Genomic DNA, 993 nt, shown 5'->3' on the forward strand with positions numbered 1-993 from the left:
TTGATCTTGAATAGAGTTATCTCCTAAGATTTTCTTTCCTTTTGCAAAATATTGATTCTGAGTCCTTGAGTGCAAATATGATAATGCAGGGGTTAAGGACTTCCACAAATTTGCTTCTCCTCTTTTCAAGCGGTCGAGTCTGTTTCCCCTCCTCTTAATTCCGACCTGGCCTTGTGACTTGCTGTGACCAATTAGAAATGCAGCAAAAGCGATGTTGCTCCAAATCCCACCCCAGCTTTTGCTCTTACTCTCGTAAAACCAGCCACCGTCCTGTGAAGGAACTCGAACTAGACTGGAATGATGAGAGATCATATAGAGTAGGTGACTAAGACTCTCTTCTTGATCAAACTTGAGTCAGGCTCCTCTTTTTGATGAGGCCCTAACCTTGGGCTCTGTCCTTGGCCTGCTTAGTCCAGTTTGAGCAAGAATCTTGCTAAGTCAATTTATCAAAAATATTCTACTCGGCATCAGATCACCTTTGATATCTTATCACCCTGGTCTGCCTTCAACAAGAATCCTGTCGAGTCAGTTTAACCAAAATCTCCCTATCCCTGATGTTTCCTCTTAGTAATTTTCCATCCACTGCCCCCTACCCTGCTCTTTGGCTCTAATAAATTTCCACTCTTCTTTGTATTTGGAGTTGAGCCCAATCTTTCTCCCCTATTACAAAACCCATGGTAGTAGTATCCTGAATAAAGTCTGCCTTACTATCTTTAACAAGAGTCATGAATAAATTTTTCTTTAACAAAGAATCCTAAACCCCTGGAAGATGGGAAGCCATCTTTGATATTCTGGCCTTGGCCAAGCTCCTCGCTCAGTGGTTCTCAGCCTCGGCAGTTTTGCCCCCCGGGGATATTTTTGGTTGTCACTACTAGCATCTAGTAAGTAAAGGCCAGGGATGCTGCTAAAATCCTGCAGTACACAGGACAGCCTTCACAACAACAAAAAATTTTCCAGCACCAAATATAGTGCCAAGGTTGAGAAAATTTTCCA

This window comes from Pteropus alecto, unplaced genomic scaffold (assembly GCF_000325575.1).
Source record: "Pteropus alecto unplaced genomic scaffold, ASM32557v1 scaffold185, whole genome shotgun sequence".
NCBI classification, from domain to species: Eukaryota; Metazoa; Chordata; class Mammalia; order Chiroptera; family Pteropodidae; genus Pteropus; species Pteropus alecto.